At 55.5% G+C, this 21,345-nt stretch overlaps 1 long non-coding RNA gene across 1 annotated transcript; it reads left to right on the forward strand.

The window, feature by feature from the left end:
* The first annotated feature begins 11,565 nt into the window (after positions 1–11,565).
* Positions 11,566–20,909, forward strand: LOC122172474 (uncharacterized). The gene is made up of 3 exons (XR_006172816.2): positions 11,566–11,884; positions 16,077–16,306; positions 18,513–20,909. It is a non-coding gene; the product is annotated as an uncharacterized LOC122172474 (long non-coding RNA).
* Positions 20,910–21,345: the final 436 nt, after the last annotated feature.

Genomic DNA, 21,345 nt, shown 5'->3' on the forward strand with positions numbered 1-21,345 from the left:
TCAGTTTCCCTCCGCTGTAAAATGGAGATTGTGCTGTTTCCTTCCCCACAGCGGAGGTGGGATGATGGATTTATTAACGTCTGAGAAGGGCTCAGATAATGGGGGGGCTGTATAACCACCCAGGGAGACAGTGATCGCTCGCTGGGAGGAAGGTTTTACTGCTTTTTAATTCTCCCTGCCTCAGTTGACTCTAAGGTCACACGAGGCGTCGGTGGCAGAGCTGGGGAATCGAACCCAGGAGTCCAGATACCCAGGCCTGCGGCTTGGCCAGCAGACCTTCCGACGCGTCCACGACGAGCATGAGTGGGGATGGCGCCACGGCACGTGGCAGCTAGTCTCACAGCCTGGGGCTGCAGACTCCGGCTAACGCTACAGCCTTAAAAAATAGCCGTGTAGCCGGCCAGGCCCAGGAGCTGAGGCCAAGGGGGTGGTGGTTACAGAGCCCGAGCCGCAATATCTATCGACCCGGCGTCTCAGGCTCGCCGCCGTGGGCTGTGTCGACGCACCCAGTGCTGGAAAGGAATTGCCCAGGGGAGCAGGCGTTCACGGGGCACAATGCAGGCTGAGGGGGGGGGGAAGGGGTGCTGTTGCAAGGAAAGAGGTGGCCGCTCCGTGGTGGCAGATGCCCGTGAGCCAAGCGCTGCTTTATTGAATGAGGGACGGAGGCAGGACATGGCTTCTCGGGGGAGTTTAGCAACTGGAAATAAATGAGCACGTTGGAGACCAGCTGATGCCCTTTAATAGCTGCGGGTTAGCGCCTCCCATGACATGATATAAATACTTTGGTAACTAGGGGCCTGCTGTGCCCAGCGGAGAGGAGCTGAGATGTGGCTAGAGATCCCAGGAATTATGCAGGCAGCACCGGCCAGCCTGCCTCCTTCCCACTCTGCTGCTGCAGAGAGGTCAAGGAAAGTGGTACGTGCTCAGCGCCCATGAAAAATCAAGGCAGCGAGGTGTGGAGTTGGATTTGGCTGGCCAGCTATTGGAAAAATGTTGGCTTCCACTGCCCCGTGCCTCAGTTTCCCCACCTGTGCCATGGGTATGCACACAGGACTGGGAGCCAGAACTCCTGGGTTCTGGGTCCAGCTCTGCCACAGACTCCCTGTGTGACCTTTGGTCATGTCACTTAAAAAAAAATCCCACTCTGCCTCAGTTTCCCCATCTGCAGAATGAGGAAAACAAACCTTAGACACCCTTTTGCAGAAGGGTCTTTAAAACAGGATCATTATTACCTGTGGATACCAAGCTGATCTTCAAGGGCTGCTGGAAAACTCCTGCCTGGACGCTTAGAGAGAGCGGATTTAACCAGGCCAGCTCTTGTGGGCGAGCGAATACCATCCCAGCATTCAAACCATCCCAGCTGTCCCTCGAGGGGCAGCGTCTGGCCTATTCTCATCCCGAGCTCTTTTCTTTGCGGCGCCAACAGTTTGCGCCCTCATTCTGCTGGCACGTTGGGGCTGGAAATGCCAAGACCAGGGTATGATCCAAGTCAATCGGGCCTTTGTACGTTATCTGCTGAGCCACCACACACAGGCTGTGGGTGCCGTAAAAATCTGTCCCTGCGAGGGAGGAGAATGGGGGGCTTTGTGCGAGGCGAAGAGGAGAGACAGAGGGCGAGAGGGCTGAGTCACCGGCAGGCCCGATAGTCACCACTGACGCTGCGGCTTTATGGGCACGCGCTGTCCGTGCACGGATGGGCTGGGCTGGCGCCAGGGTCCAGGTCAATGGAGAGGGGCCGGTGTGGGCATAACCCAGGCTCCTCTCATTTGGGTTGTGCGTTGAAAGCATATGCCACGGACTCCGTCTGCACTTTGCAGTGTGCATCTTCCTGCCCTGGGTGAAACTGGCATAAGTGCTCTGCATCCGGCCTGTTCCCGGCCTCTGGCATCGGGAGCGGATCGGGGTGTGGCCAGCGTGTATTGCGGTGGTGGGGCTAATCTCTGCTTCTCGGGGAGGCAGATGGGGGCGCATAGCCAGAGCAAACGACGTGGTGGCTGGTCTCTGCGTCCCAGAGCCTCTGGGGAAATGTGGCCCTGCTGCAGTAGTCCTTTAAGTTAGTCAGGCAGCGTTCTCATTTTTTGTAAGAAACCAGGGAAGGGCAGAGCATGAGACGGCGAGCTCCCTGTCATTACCATGTGTCCTTTGTAACGATCTGACTAGCCCCTTGCATCCAAGCGTCAAATCACTCTGACGTCAGGTTTGTTATTATTATTATTATTAACATATCATCCCCAGTTTAGTTACAGGGAAACTGAGGCACTCAGCGCAGGAGAGACATGCCCAGGGTCACCCAGCACTCCAGTGGCAGAGCAGGAGAAAGATCTCTGGAGTCCCGCTTGCCATAACCCCTAGACCACATTGCCTACCTGGAGAACCCAGGCGTCCTGACTCCCAGTCCGCTGCTCGAACTGCTGGCCCAATTTTTCAGACGACATCTCTCCCACCTCTGACCAGAGCCTCTAAATCTGGCATTCTCCAGCCATTGCCCCTGCCCCAGCAGATCCTTCGGCCTGCTTCCCTTTCCCCTAGGCCAGTGCTCCCCCAAGGGGCACAGCCTTGCCCTGACATGGATGGCTGCCGTCGGCCTTGGCTGGCTGCCCGCTGCCCGGCTGTCTCGCCTCCTCCTTGCCCACACTCGTAATTTAGTTTGGAGGCAGCGAGAGGCCTAAACCAACACCGGCCCCCATCCAGCTGTTGTGGGGAAGGCTGGAGTCAAAGTCTGATAAGGGCTAATATTTAGCTGGCCTTTCCAGCCCGGCTGTTTCCTTTTAAGGGCAAATTCACTCTTTGGGATGGGAACCAAATAATAATAATCCCAGTAAAAAACAAACCCTCGGTCGTTGATTCAGGCACACGGCCTGCACTGAATCACATGGGCCAGCTGCAAGCCACACTCGCTTTCCCGGCTCCTGGCCGGTATACAGATGCCTGAGTGCAGGGTTTTCGGGGCCTTGCTTCATGGTGCTTCTCATGGAGATGGCGTAGGGTTGAGATTCAGAAAAAGCAGCCCCGGGCTATCCCCCCATGCCCACCATCTCCTGCTCCCAGGGACCCCCGCGGGGGGCAATTGGTACTTAGTACGTTCTCACCAGCCCCAGGCTAGGCAGTACAAAAACCCTGGCAGGGCTGGCAGGCCAAGATTTGCCACAGTGGCTAGTAATTTGGGGCACTTGTGATGCATTAAAGGGACCTGGCTTTTGGAGGGTTGGTGGCTCAGAACTGCCTGAAAACCAGGCCACTTCAGGTTGGGCACCTGAAAATGGAAGGAAAAACCATCTCACCTCTAGTCACTTTCAAAAATCCTGGCTCTGGGTCCTACACCCAGCTCTGAGAGGGGAGGGGAGTCCAGTGATTTGAGCCGGGGGACTGGGAGTCTGTAGACTGGGGTTCTAGGCCCTGCTCTGGGAGGGGAGTAGGGTCTAGTGGTTTGAGCAGGGGGACTGGCTCGTCTCTGAACCCTCCTCGATTTATCAGCATCCTTCTTGACTTGTGGACGCCAGGACTGGAGACAGGATTCCAACAGCAGTTGCACCAGAGCCAAATACAGCGGTAACATAACCTCTCTGCTCCCCTCGTTTGGGCATCCCAGGACCACACCTTTTTCGCCAGAGCATCGCACCGGGAGCTCGTGTTCAGCTGATTATCCACCACGACCCCGAGTCGTTTTCAGCCGCGCCTCTGCTTCCCAGGATAGACTCCATCATCCTGTCAGTGTGGCCCACGTTCTGTGTTCCTCGCTGGGTGATTGTACCTTTGGCAGCTTTGGAACGCCTGTTGTTAGCTTGCGGCCCAGTTTACCAGTCGAGCTGGATCAGCGACCTGTCCTCTTCTGTATTTCCCACTCCCCCAATCTTTCTGCCATCTGCATACTTTGTGGGTAATGATTCTATGCTTTTGTACTGGGCCTCAGCAGACCCAGGTCCTAGTCCCAGCTCTGCCCCTGGCCTGCTGGGCGACCTTGGAAAGTCACTTCCCTGCTCAGTGCCTCAGTTTCCCCATGAGTAAAAAGAGGGTAATGATACCAACCTGTTTGTAAAGCGCTTTGAGATCTGCTGACAAAACGCCTTAGATAAGAGCTAGGGGATGATTATTTTTGTTGTTATAGCATGCGTGCTGTGTGTGGACGGGTGTGTGCCCTTAGATGGAGAGCCAATCTGAGAACTACCCGCGCCCCATGTCTGCCAAACCACACCCCCTTTGGGGCCCTGGACGCACCAGCTGCTGCATCAATGCACTCACGCTGAATCCCTAGGCTCCACCTGCTCCCTGGGGCTGGGTCCATGGGACATCTTATCTGGCCTTCGCCCTGTGCCAGCCATCGCCGGGGCTGGGATCCCTTTGAGTGCCGTTCCCCCTCTCCTGGGAGCTGGAGATCTGGTTCCACCATCTGTCCCCACTCGGTCGCTTTGGTCACCACTTGGGCAGCGAGGAATGTGTTTAATTTCACCAGGAATTTCTGCCTCGTTTGTCGCTACACCTCCCCCTTCCAGCTCCTTCACTTCACCGCCCTGGCAGGCTTCGGGGAGGGAATTCCGCCTTCTGATTTTCCCGAAGCTTTTGTCCTCAGTCCTCCCGCATCCTTCCCTGGGCTTAGGTCTGTTGTTGACTTGGGGCTTGCATGCTGCATTGCTTCTGTGGGCGGCGCTGATTGCACACCCCAGGGGCTCTGGGCGTCCTTCCATATCCCCCTCAAACACCCTGTGTGCCCCTCTCCCAGTCCCCTTTACTCCAGGGATTCCCTGCAAGCCCGTCTGTAAAATGGGACTACTGATACTGACCTGCTTAGTAAAGTGCTTTGAGATCTACTGATGGGAAGGGCTAGATAAGCGCCAACTTGGGTACAGCAGCTCTGTCCACACCAGATTGTATCAAGGAGACCCTGAAACTAAGTCAAAACAAACCCCAAAATTGTAACTGACAAGAAGTCACTGGCCCAAATCTCACTCCCGTCCTTTAGCCGTAATTATCCGGCCTTGTTAAATCTAGTCAGCGGAGCACACGTAATCTAATTTGGGGGACTGTGGGGTCTTTTATGGGGGGAATTGCTTTGTGCAAGGCAGAGCATTGCTGTTGTTCACTGTCCACGTTCATATGCACCCATATTCTCACACACACACACACACCTTTGCCCGCTGGGTATGTAGTCACACCGATCCAACACACGAGCACAATCACACTGTCTCACACAGGCAGACACACACACACACTCCTTGTCACATGCAAATCCACACACACCAAGCACGGTCACAAACAGTCTCTCATGTGCTTACGTACACAACCGCTCCCCCACATTCACTCAGATGCCCCGTCTCTCTCACACACACGCACGAGCCCCGTCACAAAGGCAGTCTCTCTTGTGCGTGCACGCACGCACGCATACGGTGAATATTTTCCAGCAATCTCCCCCTGCCCGAAATGAACCAAAACAACACTGGCCCATGCGAGGACAGGAGAGAGACCCTCCCCGGGGCCCATCTACCTGGGCAAAGAGAATCGACATCGCTGAAGCAGTGACTCGCACTCTAGTGCGTGACTTCGGTTCCACTTTTTGTGGGAGCAAACCCTTCCCTTAGACCTGGTCCACACTTAAAAACTAGATCGACCTAGCTACAGCGCTGTGAAAAAGTCACGCCCTAGCGTAGATGCGGCTAGGTTGACAGAAGACCTCTCCCATCAAACCAGTGACTGCCCCTCGTGGAGGTGGATTAACTACAGCAATGGGAAAACCCCTTCCAAAGACGTAGGAAGCGTCTACGCTTCGGCGCTGCTGGCATAACTGCGCCGCTGTAGTGTAGACTTAGGAGGCACGCTCGGGAGGGTAGCATTGACGCTGCCCCTTTAAGAACCCACAGACAGCTGCCTCTCTCTGCTCTGTGTCTCTGGGCAGCCCTTTGGCTCCAATCCAGACAATTAAGGGTTTTGTTTCCTTTAAGGCTGGGCTGAGATGACTGGTTCAATAGAGCCCAGACAAAGCCTTGCTATGGGGCCAATAGGGAAGGGGGGGAGGTAGGATGACCTCAGTAGGGTGACCTCACTCTGCACAGCTCCCCATATACATGAGCCTTATAAGGGAAGGACCAAAAAATATCTCTTATCTCCCACACCCGCCAACCAAAAAAAGCCCCCGTCTCCCTGGGGATGCTAAATATAAAGCGCTTTGCCCAGGCCCCGTTTGCAACTGAATGAAATTGATGGGGTTTTTTTGCATGCATGCATCATGTGTGTATGTCACCGTTCTATTTATTCTCCCGCTCTTTGTCCCGGCTCCAAAGACTTCGCTGTGATCCCGGAGACAATGGAAGGCCCTGGCTGCAATGTGAGGAAATGCGGAATGCGCTGGCGGCTTCTTGCAGCCCCAGAGGAATGCCCGGCGAGGGAGAGAATTGATACAAATAATTTAAAAAACTTTAATTTTTCCCCCAGTTTAGTAGTTTGGCTGATTTTGTGTGTGTGTGAGCATTGGGTGGGGTGGGCATGAGCAAAGGGGGTGGAGCCTTGTGGTTAGAGCAGGGGGCGATGGGAATCTAGACGCCTGTGTTCTAGCCCCGTCTCATGGTCAGAGCGAGGGATCTGGTAGGCAGAAGTCCTGGATGCTGTCCCTGGCTCGGGGAGGGAGTGCGGCCTATTGGTTGGAGCACCAGGGGTACTAGGAGATGTGCGTTCCATTCTTGCTTCTGGCGCTGGCCCACTGCATGACCTCGGGCAAGTCTTTTTTTTTTCTGTGCCTCAGTTTCCCCACCTACAAAACAGAGGGGTGACAGCAGGGGTGCAGGTTGGGAGTTTAAATTCACTGATGACTCATTAAGCGGGTGGGAGATCCTGTTATGAAAGGCTCTCGGATGGTCCCTGGGGCCCCAGTGGGTGAAATCTTAACCCCGCAATGGAGCCAGGACGTCTCCCTATGCTGCCGCGTTAGCGAATGGTAGTGGATTTCCACTAGCAAAAAGACATGCTCACTCTAAGCAAAAAACATGGGGGTAGTGTCGTCTAGTGGATAGAGCACTAGGCCCTGGGTTCTAATCCTGGCTCTGCCACTGGGTAAGTTGGGCAAGTCTCTTCCTGGCTCCGTGCCTAGGTCAGGGTCCCATTGGGCCAGTCACTGCACACACATAGGAACCCAGATGTTCCGTGTCCTGGTCCAATGACCCGAGCCACAGTGCCTCTGCTTTCTGCCTTGCATTGAGAGCGGCCACGAGGTCAAGGCACGGGGCTCCCTTCCTGTGAGCTCAGACCTTGAAATGGTCACTGGTCCCTCCGATCAGGTCACAAAAAACAGACCATTTTCCAGAGGGCTTCCTGCATCCCGAGCCTTCCCCTTTCCCTCCCCCTCCCCCCAGTCCAGGCTTGTGTCGCATCCCATCGGGGGGGCTGGGTGCCACCACCCACTAGCAACGCCGGGCAGCGACGTCAACGCGCCACGTGCTGACGCAGATCTGCCCCCCGAGCATCCTGGGCCGCCCCATCTCGCCGTGATGGTGTCGTGGCGGAAGGCGAGCTCAGCGAGGGGCCTGATCCTCTGTGTCAACCCCGTGCTAGGCAGGAAGGGGTTAATGGCAGCCTGGGAGTTCAATCAGCCCCACCCTGCTTCACCTGCCTGGAGACAGGGGTTAAAAGGAGGGGAGGGGGCAGCCCACCTCAATAGGGGCGGAGTGGGAGGAGGAGGAGACCTCATGCTAAAACCTTGAAAGATGACCTGGCTGGGGCCAGCGGACAGCCAGAGGCTGCTACGTGGGAGAGCTTCCTCGGGGCAGGCAGTGGGACTGTTCCGTGTTCCCTGGGACTGCGGGGTTTTCCTCTGGGGCTCTGTGGAGGAGGAAGGGGCTGGTGGAAAGGCCTAGAGGCAGACAGACCTTAGCTGCAACCTGGAGTAAAAAGGTGTCCAGGGTCCCCTGCCCAGCCCCCAATGAAGGGAGTGTGGAAGTCAAGGGGTAGAAAGGATGAATGGCTCTGGAGGCAGGCAGGAGAGCTGGGGTGACCCTGCTGGGACTCAGTTTACCCCCGCAGGGATAGGACTGCAAGCCACCAAGCTGGTGGGTCAAGTCCCAACAACCAAACAACCGCAGGACCGGAGCGGCTGTCAGCGGGGTGGGCGCCGGCGGAGGAGACCCTGCTAGGTCCCACCCCACCATGAGGGGGTGCACCCGTCGACGAGTTCGTTTGTCACCCCTCCATTGGGGGCCATCCCATCCCGTTGTGTGTGGGGGCCATAGAGCTGCCTGGCCGTGTGTCATTGTGTCACCGCATCGTGGTGGGATGAGGTGGATCTGCCGCCAGCCATCCTAGCTTGTCCCCACCCCAGCCCAGCAGTGGCTGCATCTCACCGCCGGGTGAGGGATCCCTGTATAAACGGCCACCGTGCCCCACCCCAGCAGTGGCTGCATCTGACCGCCAGGTGAGCGATCCCTGTATAAACGGCCACCGCGCCCCACCCCAGCAGTGGCTGCATCTGACCGCTAGGTGAGCGATCCCTGTATAAACGGCCACCGCGCCCCAGCCCAGCAGTGGCTGCATCTGACTGCTGGGTGAGGGATCCCTGTATAAACGGCCACCACGCCCCGCCCCAGCAGTGGCTGCATCTGACCACCGGGTGAGCGATCTCTGTATAAATGGCCACCGCGCCCCGCCCCAGCAGTGGCTGCATCTGACCGCCGGGTGAGCGATCCCTGTATAAACGGCCACCGCGCCCCACCCCAGCAGTGGCTGCATCTGACCGCTAGGTGAGCGATCCCTGTATAAACGGCCACCGCGCCCCAGCCCAGCAGTGGCTGCATCTGACTGCTGGGTGAGGGATCCCTGTATAAACGGCCACCGCGCCCCGCCCCAGCAGTGGCTGCATCTGACCACCGGGTGAACGATCTCTGTATAAATGGCCGCCCCGCCCCAGCAGTGGCTGCATCTGACCGCCGGGTGAGCGATCCCTGTATAAACGGCCACCGCGCCCCGCCCCAGCAGTGGCTGCATCTGACCGCCAGGTGAGCGATCACGTCGTTTCGCGGCCTGGCGCAAGGTGACATCATGATGCAGCAATGCAATGCCGTGATGTCATCCGCCACCGCATCATCCGCTGATGACACCAATCTGACCCCGCACCCCTGAAAATCAGGATGGCTGGCAAAGCTGCGGGGGGGAGGCTATACCTTCCCAAGCTCTGTGTTCAGAGGTTCCCAGCTACATCCTGGCATTCACCCCTTTCCTGCCCCCTCGCCAACCCTGACCAAGCCCCTGCCTCAATGCTGGGCACGTGCCCCCCATGGACACAGCTGAGAGCCAGGAAAGGCAGCTCCCCATGCTCTATAATAAGATCTCCCCTTACTTAGGGGCCTTTCTAGTCAGCAGCAGCTGCTCTGTTCATACTTCTGTTCGGTGCATCCCCCCCCACTCCCACCCCACCACCGTCCCAGCTGTTGCCAGCACGAGTCTGAAAACAGCAAGCCGGGATTTTCCGGCTCTCACCCCAGAATGCAGCCGGCGGGACCTTTGACCGGAGGCAGATTAAATTTGTCAGCTCGGGGAGCGGGGCAGCTGCTGGAATGTGTGTTTGGAGCCATCCATCAGAGCTGGGATGTATTGGGGGGGGGAAACCTAGAGAGCGAGGGGGGGATCTGGAGTAACTGAGCGGCGTTTCTGGCCAGTGCCGGCTCACGTTACATGAAAACCAGCCACGCCGGCTGCTGCTCCCGCATTCCGAGACGCTGCTGCTGGATTGCATAGCGCAGGCCCGCGGTGGGATCCCAACCCCTTAGCCACCCTCCCTCGAGCGCCCCCAGAATCCTCTGTTTTGTCCTTCTGCACAAGGATCTCGCAGTACTTTCTAGACACAAATGATCTAAGCCCATTTTCCACATGGGGAAACTGAGGCACGGTGACTTGGCCCAGGTCAGCAGAGTCTGGAATAAAAACCCAGGTGTCCTGACTCCCAGGTCTGATTTCTAACCCCTGGACGGGACGTCCCCCGTTGCAGGTCGCGCTCAGTTGCTGCAGCAGAACAGTGCATTTTGGGGGGGGGGGGTCCATGCAGATTCGAAGAGCTTGATATTTCTACAGCTTGGCTCCCAGGTGGCTTTGAGGGCGGACGTGTCTACAGGGGCTTGTGAAGGGGATAAACCCGAAGGCAGAGAGGGGTTATTTAGGACGGAAGTCGAGATTGTAACTAAGGGTGCGAGGATGACATTAAGGAAGGGGACAAGAGGCAGCGTGGCCCAGTGGTTGGTGCACTAGGCTGGGAACCAGGAGGTGCTGTTCCCAGCTGCTGTGATTTGGAAGAACGCCTGGTCAGCAGAGGCTGGGGTGAGCAAACCCAGCTCTGAAAAGCACCAGCCAGTCTGGCCCCAGCATCCAGAACCAGCCATTTCCCAAGCCGTGAACGCCTTGGTTGTTGTTGAACCCAGCCTATAACAGCAGACGGGGCCCCACGGCTGTGGTTAGAGCAAGCTGAAGCCCACTAAGCAAAAGGAAGGGAAGCCAGGGCCAGGGAGAGCGGGGGCGTGCAGAGTTGAGGTGCAAGGAAGGCATGGATGGAAGGGAGATATTGGATCAGTGGGAGGGTGAAAGGCGGTGTGGTCCAGAGGCATGGGCTTGGGAGTAGAAGACAGGCTTGACGGCACCACAAAGCTAGAAAGGAGCCCTAGTCCCTTTGTGCAATCCCGGTATAAACGGCCACCGCGCCCTGCCCCAGCAGTGGCTGCATCTGACCATGAGGTGAGCGATTCCCTGTATAAACGGCCACCGCGCCCTGCCCCAGCAGTGGCTGCATCTGACCACCAGGTGAGCGATCCCTGTATAAACGGCCACCGCGCCTCGCCCCAGCAGTGGCTGCATCTGACCATGAGGTGAGCGATTCCCTGTATAAACGGCCACCGCGCCTCGCCCCAGCAGTGGCTGCATCTGACCATGAGGTGAGCGATCCCTGTATAAACGGCCACCGCGCCTCGCCCCAGCAGTGGCTGCATCTAACCATGAGGTGAGCGATTCCCTGTATAAACGGCCACCGCGCCTCACCCCAGCAGTGGCTGCATCTGACCATGAGGTGAGCGATTCCCTGTATAAACGGCCACCGCGCCTCGCCCCAGCAGTGACTGCTGCAGCTCGGCACCACGATCCATGCGAGGTGCAGTTTCTCCAGCGCTGTGGAGGCCACCGGCCCCAGGGTGCAATTGTTCTGCGTTCCACTTCCCCAAGCAGGTTGCAGCAGGAAAAACTCCATGAACCAGCGAGGGGGAGAGTGGCCCAGCGCCCTGCAGGTCTCCTCGGCTATATGGCAGCCCTAGCTTGTAGTCTGCAAAAGCCACTGCTCAGAGCCAGAGGCCCCCTTCCCGATCAGCATTGTTCCAGCCTCCCAAACGGTCTCGTTTTAATTAGTGCGTGTGGGGGGCAAAGGAATGACATCATGCGGCTTCCCCTGCCTCCCCCATCCCCCCCCAGTCTTGGCTTGCGGTCAACCACCCTCCATCAAGCTGGTAATTAACGAGGGAAACAGCAGCTCCCTTCCCTAGCCCCTGCCTCCAGTCGGGAGGGAAGGAATGACATCACCCCCCGGCTGCACCAAAGCCCCCTGGAATCCTCCATCATCCCCTTCCTCCTCCCCCCGGCTCTTTGTCCTCCTTTCTCAGGCCATTTCTGTGGGGCCCGGCGCTTTGGCAGCTAAGAACCTTTGGGTCTGGCTCTTAGCAACGTGGAGGCCGCTCCGGCAGCTCCCAGGGGCCTTAAAGCGGGTGGAAAGGAGCCCCTGAGAACCCACATGCTGCGCAGGGGGCATCCCTGACCGCTACGGAGTGGGCCTAAGGGCCCTGCTCCCAGCTAGCAATGTAGGTGGCGTGTCGGGGGTGTGGCCGGTGGGCACCGTGCTGTGGCTATTCCCAATCCCAGCGGCCACGTGGAGCAGCGTGTAAGTTATCCCAGGGGCAGGGAAAGTCTGGGCGGACCAAGAGTGGGGGGAGAGGCGGGGGAGCACAAAAGTGGTTTAAGGTGGCTTCAAACAGTGGTTTTCAACTCTTCATTTGCAGACCCCTAAAAAATGTCGACTGGGAGTGCAAAAATGGCTTCAAGCCGCCTTCACCCCCTTGCCCTCCCACCCCATCTGGGAATCGGGCCCCGCCTCTGCTAATGGCTCTGGTCAGCCCCTAGTTGGGTGCCCCTCCGGGGGGGGAGCAACGGCCCCTTGGAGCCCCACCCTGCCTCTCACATGCGGTTCTGATCCCGGTCAGTGCTCTATTTGTCCAACGTCCATCTGAGTCGCCCCAGCCAGCAGGAGAAATGCAGGGGGCAAGGGTGTAGAACAGTACAATGGATGACTTTTGATTGCTGCCCATGCCCCCGAGTCTGATGTTTCCCAGAGTCTGGGGTGGGGGGCTGCCCTCCAGAGGTCAGAGGACGGGCACCATGTCCCCCAGCAAGGTCGGGATGGAATGCGGCCCCCGAGCCCTTTCCCTCCCCGGGCACGGGCCAGGCATGTGCCGTTGGGGAAGGAAATCAGATTCAAGACAGATAGCAAGGAAGGAGTGCGGGGGGAGGCAGGTGCAGGCTTGAGTTTGCTGGGCAACCATGGCCACAGAGAGGCACCAGGGACCTGACCCACAGCTGCGCTGTGCGACAGCTGGGCTGCCACCTCCCAGGCATGGAGTCCATTCCCCAGCAGCGCTCTGGAGGGAGAAGGGGAAAGGAGGGGGGACAGCCTGTGCCCCCTGGTTATCCTGCACCATGGCAAAGGCCCACAGGGGGCAATGAAGCAGAAGCCCAGACTAGGGCAGCCCTCCCGCTTAGCGGCACTGGCCCCAGGTGCCGGATCTGAGCGGCTTTGACGTGAACCTGGGGCAGCGTCTGGGTGATGACCACCAGCGCAGCGTCCAAAGGGTTAACCAAACCAAGCCCAGGCCCGAGGCGGGTTAGACATGAAACTGGCATGGGGCAGGGAGCAGCCCAAGGTTTCTATGCGTGGAACTGACTCAGTGACCTCCGCAGCATCTGCAGGAGGAAGCCAGGGACAAATCTCCTGCTTTTCCTTCCTAGCTATTCAGCTGTTCTCTGGCCCCGTCTCCTCACAGGTGGCGTGAGATAAATAAGCCGGCCCCTGGCATCTCCCATTGACCGTGCGGTAGTGGGGCCTGGGCTTTTAAGGGCTGAGCAGGATCACTGAACACCCCTCAATGGACCAGTGCATGGAGCTGTCCGTTCCTGAAGATCCAACACGTGCTGGCTAAGTGCTGCACCGGATACATACAGAAGATAAGGAGCCTACTACTGCTGCTGCCTAGAGGAATTGCTCCCTTAGCTCGAGTGGGAGCGGGCCATGTTTTTAGTGCAGAGGGTCCCACCGGCAACCCATGGGAAGGGGGTTCCATACCTCAAACCTTGGGGGAGGTTTAGGTTGGATATTAGGAAAAACTTTTTCCCTAGGAGGGTGGTGAAGCACTGGAATGGGTTCCCTAGGGAGGTGGTGGAATCTCCTTCCTTATTGGTTTTTAAGGTCAGGCTTGACAAAGCCCTGGTTGGGATGATTTAGTTGGGGATTGGTCCTGCTTTGAGCAGGGGGTTGGATTAGATGACCTCCTGAGGTCCCTTCCAACCCTGATATTCTATGATTCAAACCTGTGTGGCTGTGGGCTTGCCTTATAATAGTTGTTGGGTTTTTTTTGGCGGGGGGTGTTTCTCCCAGAGGTTTCCAATGCACTTCCCACCCCGTGGCCAAACCTCAGGTGCCTTTCTATGATTTAGCTGCACACAGATTTAGCCATCAATACCAGGATCACCACTGAAAAGGCAGATAGAGTGCTTTGTACAGCGCCTAGCACGCTGGCCCATGACCGGGGTTCCTAGGTGCAACATGAATCACAAACGTCACACAGTTTAGGACGGGAAGTGAAGGCGAGCGCGGTGACTAAGTGAGAGCACCCAGGGGAGTGAGGTACAGTGGGCAAGATTCATTTGGTTTATTCAAGTAGCACCACAATACAGCTGGGCACTGCACAGCTCGAGCCAGAGACGGTCCCGGAAAAGCTCAGTATCTAAACAGACAAGGCGGAGCGGGGAAACTGAGGCACAAAGCGAGGAAGTGACTTGCCTGAGGGCACCCAGCAGATCAGTGGCAAAGATGGAAACAGAACCCAGGTGTCCTGAGCTCGGAGCCAGCTCCCTCTCTGCTAAAGCGCACTGGCCCAGAGCCTCAAAGATAGTTAGGTGCCTAACTCCGATGCGAATCAGGCACCTAAATCCCTTTGGGGATCTGGCGGCTGCCTCCCATCCAGTGACTAGAAGGTTGTGTCTCCCGAACCCGGCTGCGTCTCCAAACCCATGAGTGGAACTGAAGGCAGGGCTGCTGGAAGACCCGGATTTGCAGCACCGCAAAGGGGGGCTGGGGGACGGTGCGAGGGGGGGCATTCCCAGCCCCTCTGCCGTATATCACACGCCGGCAGAAGCATCCCAATGGAACTCGCTGCGGATTCCAGCCCCTTCCCCACCCCGCTGCTCCATTTAGCAAAGGGGGTCGTTGGAACTCCAGTTGGCTGACAGCTGTGGTGCTGGGTTGGATTTCAGATCAGGAGTGTCAGGACATAGAGATTAATAATCTCCCTCTAGCTGAAGGTGGGAGTCCACTTCGGAGCTGCTGGGTCGGCTTCCAGATGATCTTATCCCGTTTGAATCCCCTACAACCCCCATTACCGTTGCTATTTTATTTATTGGTCTGGAAGCAGCACCCGGGGGCCCTAGTCACAGATCAGGTCGGCGGCGTGCTAGGCGCTGTCCGGACACAGAACAAAAAGACAGTCCCCGCCCCAAAGCGCTTCCAATCTAAAGATGACGCAGCAAGAGACAATGGGTGGGGACAGACAGACCGAGAGCAAGGGAAGAATGAGCCAATAACTGACAGCACAGCTGCTGCCTAACCACTGTCAAGGTTTTTCCACAGGCATCACGGCCCAGGAGAGTTTTAAGGAGCGGTTTGGAGGGTAAGGGGGGGCTTTGTGGGCATTTACGGGGGGCGTGAGGGGTAGCAGGGGAAAAGCACAAAGGGGCTTGTTTGTAACCAGTAGGCGATGGAGGCTGGCGCCAGTCAGAGATGGAAGGCGACCTCTCGATAACGAATGAGAGAGAGGCCGTGAAGGGCCTTGGGAGTGAAGACAAGTCGCTTGGTTTCCTGCTGTTTTTCGTCCCCGGAGGAACATCAAAGACCCTCAGCTCAGACCAGCAGGCCATAGAGACCAGGATCCTGGGCCAAGATTTTGTGAAACTGCCTAATGATTTTGGGTGCCCCAACGTGAGACACCGTAAAGGGGGCCTGGATCTCGGAGAAATATCAGGCCCCTTTCGGGTGTCTCAAGCTGGCCTCCCAGAAATCACTAGGCACATCCGGAAACCGGTGGGACCAGCGGCTGCGGAGGGAGGTGCAAGAAACTCCCCTAGTGGGCAATTGTGGAATTATCACCCCCGGGGAAAGTTTTTCTAAGCCATGTGAGCAAGAGGTTGGTTGATGCTCTGGAACTGGAGAATTCAGCTCCTCTGACACCAGGGCCCCTTTACACCACCCTGCCAAGGCGCATCAGGCCCTTGCTTCTGTTTTAAACCCTCACTGTTATAGTCCTGGGTACTCTCATTATCGCTATAAATGCCCAAACCTTTCTGCATCCTGCTAGGCTCTCGGCAAGACCCTGTGGCAATGAGTCCCACAGGCTAACTGTGCGTTGTGTGCAAAAGCGTTTCTTTTTATCTGCTTCGGATTGGATCTGTTCCCTCCTGTGGCCAATTACTTTATTTTATCGTTCATTTACCGGGTGATGCGAGGATTATAGAAGTCTAAGATTGATCAGGAGTTAGAAGGGGTAAGTATGCATTAGGTGTCAAATAAGGAGGGCTGAAATGCAAGGCCTCCAGGCTGAGGCCTGTAAGATTTTTAGCTTAGCCATATTAGGCCATAGAGTTAAGAAATGCTTGACGTAAGTGACCAAAGAATAACCCAATGCCACAAGATTAGGGGAAAAGATGTACCAATGGGTGGTATTGCGAAAAATTCACCATAAGATTCATTTTCGATCACACGATGCCTTAGAGACACTTTCATTTTTCTAACGAGTGCCTTCCCACAGGATACAGGTCGTGCGTCACTGCTAACGAGAATAAAAGAAATGATCTACAACCTCTAGAAAACGGGGTACCTGACACTTTCACGCACATGTGCTGAGTACGAGGTGTAGTCTGAATCCCATTATAAAAGAAGGTTAGGAAAACTGACCTCCCTACGGGAAAACTCCAGCAGGAACCATCTCTCTACTGCTCCACGAGAGACCCGTCACACCCTAAGACCATCTAGGAGGACGTGAGTATGACCGTACCTATAAATTGTGCATGAATAGAGGTAGGATTTATCTGTGCTTGGATAGACATAACTTCGTTGGTAATGTTAATAAAATTGATAGAGGATATGAGATGTTTTTCTTGTGACTGTCTGTGTTACTTTCCTTGATCTTCATATGTTCCTAGAAGCTCTAGACGTGAAAGAAGTGGCAGAGGTAACTGTTGCGCTTGAGTAGTACCCGCAGTGGCATAATAGAACATCGCTAAATTCACTTAAATAAAAATAAAAGGTTACACTTCTATTTCCCCCCCACATCTCCACCTCCTAGCCCCCAGCTCCCCTCCAATCTGCCTTAAAAGAGCTAACCTATGGGCTCTCCCTTTGTGATCCTTCTGCACTTTGTTTTAAACCTACAGCGTTTCTTTCCCCCTCTCTTCCCAGGCAGGGTCTCCCCCTCCATCAGCCACGCATTGGCTGGCTCTGACCCACTCCCACCTCCCGCGGAGACCAGGGGAACCAAATTCCGACCCCCAGAGGGGGAAAAATCCAGTTCTTTCCAGATTCTCCATCTGTTGCTAATCAGGGGCAAAGATGCAGCTCGGGATGGGGCGGAAGCACCAGTCTCCAGAGTGCAGGGAAGACAGAACAACTGGCTCTTTCTCCATCGCTCTCTGCCTCTCTCGTTTGTGTGCTTTCTCTCTCGGTCCCCCTCGACTTCGCTGCAAAAAAGAGGGTGTGTTTTTCCTATCCCAAAAGCCATCTCCATGTCAAATCTTAGTGGAGACAAGGCCTCCACGAAGTTTGACTGTGCTTAATTTGTCAGGGAAGAGGTGCCGGGACACAAGCAATTTTTTGACTTTCGTAACTAATGCAGCAAACCCAGAGGTGCCGGGGCTATGAACTGCCAAGCCTAAATTAAGCACTGGAGCGAGTCACGGCCAGGTGAAAGCTCCCTGGGCCTCGTAGGCACCAGGCTTGTACCGCTCACGCGGGATCTCCACGTGCAAAGCGTATCTCTCCATGCAGGGAAGAGGCAGGCTCGGCTCTAGCTCTCTGCCGCACAGGCTTTTGCAGATAATGAAATGACATCAGGGCCTGGCGCTGGGTGACTAAGACGTTTCTGAAAGGGAGCGGAAATGCCTCTTTCCTGAGCCAGCCTCTCTGGCGCAAGAGGAAAGAAAGGCCTGCAATTGAGGGGTTTATTTTAAGCTCTCACCCCACTCTGCTGCAGGTGGAAAACAGCTGACCCAGAAGAGGTTTCTCTCCAGGAAGGGAGTTTTTTCTCACACCCCTTTTTTTTCTCCCCGAGAAGAAGCTGCAGGGATGGGAGGCAAAAGGGGATCCGGGCCGCCGCTTCGAGAGCAGCAAGTCTCCTCTCTTGATCCAGCATGGGGAGAAGCAGGGTGGGGTTTCCCCACAACCTGGGCATCAGCCCCTCCCTGGAGACACCCTGTTTAGTGCAGAGGGGGGAGGTCACTGGGCAGCGGCTGTTTAATCCTGGGGTACGTCTACACTGCCAAAAATAAAAAAAAACTCCAGCGGCGTCAAATCTCAGAGCCTGGATCTACAGATCGACTAAAACCAGCTGTGTAGACGTTCCTGCTCCGGCTGGAGCTTGGGCTCTGGAAACCAGCCCCCTCCCCAGCGCTGCAGACTAGGGCTCTGGGGCTCACCGCTGCAGGATTTTTCTTTTTTTCAGTGTAGACATACCCCTAGCTGGGGTGAAGGCCTTGATCTGTTCATTGGGGAGTGGAAGGAGACCCCACAAACTCACTTACACAGGCTGCTGCGCCGCTACGCTGGTGGCAAACGACTGTCATGCCCACCCTGGGCTGGAAGCAGCCCTTCTGGCCTTGCCATTAAGGCACTGGGCTAGGACTCAGGAGGTCTGGGTTCAGCATCTCAAACTCCCTCTGTGATCTTGGGCAAGCCATGGCATTGCTCTGTGCCTCAGTTTCCCCCACCTGTCCAATAGGGATAATAATCCTTCCTGTCTGCTTGGACTAGGTGACCTCCTGAGGTCCCTTCCAACCCTGATATTCTATGACTGCGAGCTCTTTGAGGACAGGGACTGTCTTTCATGGTGGGGACGTACAGCACCAAGCACCGCAGGGGCCCTGATCTCATTGAAGGCCCCTGGATGTTGCCATAACACAACTTCCATCACGGTCTGTCTTTTCCTCCTCTGGATCTTTATTTTTATTTATTTATTTTTATTTTTCTGCAGACGCCAAGGAGGGAAATTAAAAAAGAATAATAATAAACAAGCAACACCAAAGCGTTGCCTCTCTGCCCACCTGCCTTGCCAGCGCGGGAGGTATTTTAAAACCCTCCTATGGATTTGTCACCGCTGTTGGAGCATAGCCAGGCCCTGTTTCAGGCAGTGGTCAGGGCACCACCTAGAGCCTCCGGCAGCACATTGCAAAGGCCGGGAATGCTTTTTGCAGGACACCGCTGGGAGTTTCAGGTTGGAAAGAGAGCGGGGCTTCCAGGCCGGGAGGCGGGGTTTGGATTTGACGGGAGCACCCTTGGGAGAGCTCAGATGAAAGCGGCTGAAGTCTGGCAAGATCGGCCGTCTGGCAGGATTTCCCAGGCGTACAAACCGGAGCCAGGAAACGGGCCTCTCGCCAGTGTGGGTCCAACTTGCAACAAAAGCCTGAAGAAGGGGGGCGAGGGGTTGTCTGGTCTGCTTTAAATCCCATCTCCAGGTGTGCAGGAAGGTTGACCTAGTGGTTAAGGCACCGGCCTGGGCTCAATTCCTGCCTCTGGTCCAGACTTCAGCCAGTCACTTCGTTTCTTGGTGTACCAGTTCCCCAGCTGTACAACAGGGGCTAATAATCTGTTTCCCCCACCCTTGGGCTGTTTAGAGCCTCACCTCTTCAGGTGTTCCCTCCCAGGCTTTGAAAGCCACCCTGCTCCCTGGGCACCAGAGCCCAAGCTCCAGCCCGAACCGGAGTGTCTACATGGATATTTGGCGCATCCTAGCGCAAGCCCCAGTCTGTAGCCCCAGGCTCTGACTCGCTGTTGCAGTGTGTTTTGTTTTTGCCGTGTAGACGTACCTGACTGCTACTGTCATCCAAATGCACGATATCGCCCGTGCTGTTAGGTCACTATTATTCCATGTTGTAAAGCCAAATATTATTACGGTGCTGAACACAGCGTGTAAAACATACATGTTGATAGAGAATAATAATCCCTCGCTCTGATCCCCCCACTTTTCCTCCATAGCTCTCAAACTGCTTTACAAGGGAGGCCAGTAGCATTATCCCCATTTTACAGATGGCAAAACTGAGGCACAGAGCAGGGCTGTGACTTGCCCCAGGTCAGCCAATCAGTGGCAGAGCCAGGAATAGACCCCCAGGTCTCCTGAGTTCCAGTCCCATGCCCAGCCAATTTATTGCCCTCACTTTGGGAGCCTTTGGGGTATGCGATCCTATAGAAATGTAAAGTAATCGAATTTCTCTCTCTCTCTCTGCAACCATCCTTCTGTAGCTGAGAGGAGATAATCTAACCTCTCTATCTAGCCATGCCACCAAATCTAACCTAGCTGTCTAAATTAGTTATTTCTAACGTGAGCAACCCTGTAATATTCCAGCTTTAGCTCCAGCAATAATGTTTAAATCTATACAAATATTCTCATTTATGGGGCTTGGGCCATGAAAGGGTGGGGGCGTTACGGTGGGTTTAAGACGCCTTTTGCACCTCTATTTTCTGGAGCCTGCAGGGCCCTCCCTGGATCCCGGTGTAAGAGCGAGCAGCCTCGGGGGTGCTCTAACTCACTCTGCACCAGGGCTACTGGGAAGTAGAGTAGCCTCCGTGCGCTAAGTTCCAGCCGCACTCCTGATCTGCCATCTACGCTGGAGGTTGGAAGAGGGGCTGATGCAGGGGACAACCTTACCTCAGCTCCACACCTGCCAGGGATCCCCCCCCCCAGCCAGTGCAGATTCTCAGGGGGTCATTCCCACCAACCTGAAGGCTATTTTACGCTGCCAGAGCCAGGTGATTAAACAAGCAGCCTTTCTCCCAGGGAACTGTCAGCCAACCACGGATTACGTCTCCCTCCCCTGATCTCTCCTACCCTGTTCTAAAGTTGCTATGTTCCTTGCGAGCCCAGTTAATTAAAAAAAAATTTCTCAGCCTAGGAGAGAGACAGCTATCCCTGGTGTCTGACCTCACAAAGTCCCACAATGAGCATGCTAGGGCATAGCGAGACAGTTGGCATTTCACCATATTGTTGCTCTCTGCAAAGAGCGGCTGCCGTCTGCATTTTTCCTGCAATATCCCGGGTTGTCGGCATTCTTGTTCCATTCTAGCTGCCCTATGGTGTCACCTTTGTCTGTTTGCCGATGGTTGTAAATTTAATCTCAAGGAATTGCCAGATTGGATCAGACTCGTCGTCTATCTAAGCCCTGTATCATGGCTCGCACAGGGACCAATACTAGCCACCGCAGAGAAAGGTGCAAGAAACCGCCTCATGGACAAAGATAGAATGGCCAGGCCCATAGCTGAAATTACTTCCTGATCCCTGGCAATTAGTGATTGTGTGATGCCCTGGAGCATGAAGGTTGACATCGCTTATAAACGTGTATCCTGTGTAACTGTGGGTGTTCTCATTATCCATATAAATACCTAATCCTTTTTTTAAAAAAATCCTGCTGAAGACTTAGCCTCTTATATCTTGCGGCAGTGAGTTCCACTGTTAACTATGGAAGTTATAAAAACAAACTATGGGGGCAGCTGTATAGTTACACACCCTCCTTTTTTGTATCTGGGCTGTTCATCGCCCCTCCTGGGCTGCGGGACTTTACAGCCATTGGGACCGCTTTGTTCGTTGCCCACAATTTCAGGATCCTTCAGCTATGGGATCACCATTAAATCAGCAACCAGGAAGCACCCCCAATAAGAGAAAGACAGGGCGCAGAGAGGGGCTTGGGCAATGACATTAACCGGCCAGAGTAACGCCTGTGGGAAGCCTAGGAGAGCCCTGGCCTGAACCTTCCCCCACCCCATAGCCTCTCTTCCACTGTCTCTCCCTTCCTATCCTCTCTCCCCCTCCCCTT

This window comes from Chrysemys picta, chromosome 20, assembly GCF_011386835.1.
Source record: "Chrysemys picta bellii isolate R12L10 chromosome 20, ASM1138683v2, whole genome shotgun sequence".
Taxonomy (NCBI): Eukaryota; Metazoa; Chordata; order Testudines; family Emydidae; genus Chrysemys; species Chrysemys picta.